The sequence below is a fragment of the Nannospalax galili genome, unplaced genomic scaffold (assembly GCF_000622305.1).
Source record: "Nannospalax galili isolate Female #2095 unplaced genomic scaffold, S.galili_v1.0 scaffold2575, whole genome shotgun sequence".
Classification (NCBI taxonomy): domain Eukaryota; kingdom Metazoa; phylum Chordata; class Mammalia; order Rodentia; family Spalacidae; genus Nannospalax; species Nannospalax galili.
In genome coordinates this window covers 1-1,722 of record NW_008336446.1, presented here as the reverse complement: position 1 = coordinate 1,722, position 1,722 = coordinate 1, and the positions used below count along the sequence as shown (strand labels likewise).

Sequence of the window (1,722 nt, the reverse complement as noted above, 5' to 3'; positions counted from 1 at the left end):
CATGTTTTTCTCAGTATCTCCTCACCATGTCTTTATTCCTCCCTTTTGGATTGTGAGGGCTCAGTTCCACTCTGTGTTGGGAGTATGTAACTTGTGTTTTGATTTCACAGGGGCTTACATTGAAGAGATTGCCCTGAGTCTTAGAAGAGACTCTGGACTCTGGACTTTTGAATAGTATTGAGACTGGTAAAGACTATGGGGACCTTTAAGGATACACTAAATGCATTTTGCATGGTCATGAGCCTATGGGGGACTGGGAGTAGAATGTGATAGTTTGAATCAGAGTGTCCCACATAGGCCCCAAGTATTTCAACATTTTGTCCCCACTTGGAGGTGCTGTTTTGAGAGGCGTCCCCACTTGGGTGATGCTCTTTAGAAAGTGTGGAAACATATCACTTGGGGCAGGCTTTGAGAGTTTTTAAGGTGTGGCCATGCTGGAGGAAGCACTTTACTGGGGATGGACTTCAAGAGTTCTTAAGCGTTGCTTTATCTCCAATTGTGCTCTGCTTCCTATGCCTGCATGCAGATGTGAGAGCTTAACTTCTGCTCTTACTCCAGCTACTTCTGCCACCATGTCTCCCCTCTGAGATGGACTCTTTTCCCTTTGGAACCTTAAGCTAAATAAACTCTTCCTTTCATAAGTTCCCCTAGTCATGGTGTTTCTATCACAGCAACAGAAAAGTAACTAATACAAATACAAAAGCTGTTAATTCATGCATTTTGAGATAGTTAATTCTTTAAATGTTTATACTTCAGACCTGCTGATGACACTAAACTCGATACCATGTAGGTTGAGCCTGTCAATCAAGCTTTTTCCTGGTGAAAGCTGCTCCAGCTGTGAAGGTCAGAAGCATCATTCAGAAGAGGCATGGTGACCTAAACCATGGCTAGGGGGGTAGCCAGGTGGCCAGCCTCTGGTCCTTTCATATGAGTACAAATTTTGATATTTGTTTTGTTCTAATTGGAACTAAGGCACTGGTTATATCCTTAACCAAATAATTTCATTCTAAATGATATGTCATCCATTTTTGTGTTGCACCTTGTTCTAAAAATAATGAAAGAGCCATCAGAAATTCATGAGGGGTTGCCTTCCAATGCTAAACTACACAAAGAATAAAAAGAAAAGTCCTGAAAATATCAGCTTAAGAGTAAAGGCAATGCCTCCCACAGTTACATAACAGCGTACAGTAATTTTGCTAAGTTTTCATGGACATAATGCTGAGTCCGCTTCACAACAGACATATCAGATCCCAAAAAAGTAATGGAGATGTGCTGAGTTCTCTACAATATGAAACTTCCCACCTTCTTTTCAAAAGTTGTGACAGGTTTCAAACATGATGTACTTCATAGATTTCTCAAACCATCCTTATCTCCAAACCATAAATTGCTGACTTCCAGGTACCTTCACGAATGTGTATTGACCAAACAGACTCCATTATATACAAATTCATCATCTTGGAAGCTTAGCCACAGTATATTTCTAGTTCAGGGCTGAATAATTATTTTCAAGAAACCCTGACCCCTTCCCTTTTTTCCCCCCAGAAGTATGCATCTGCAACCATATGCTCCCTAGACACATAGAAAACAACAATTGTTATAACTGCTGATTTTGGCTTCTGTAACTTGCTTATTTTGCTATAGGGCATCCTGACATGTAGACCATGACCACTGTTATTCACGGGCCACCCTGTCAACCTCCCCTTTCTGTGGCTTTTAGCTTTA

The 1,722-nt window shown here is 40.9% G+C and overlaps 1 pseudogene; it reads right to left on the bottom strand.

The window, feature by feature from the left end:
- Positions 1–114: 114 nt before the first annotated feature.
- Positions 115–1,524, bottom strand: LOC103732575 (annotated as a pseudogene).
- Between the last annotated feature and the right edge of the window lie 198 nt (positions 1,525–1,722).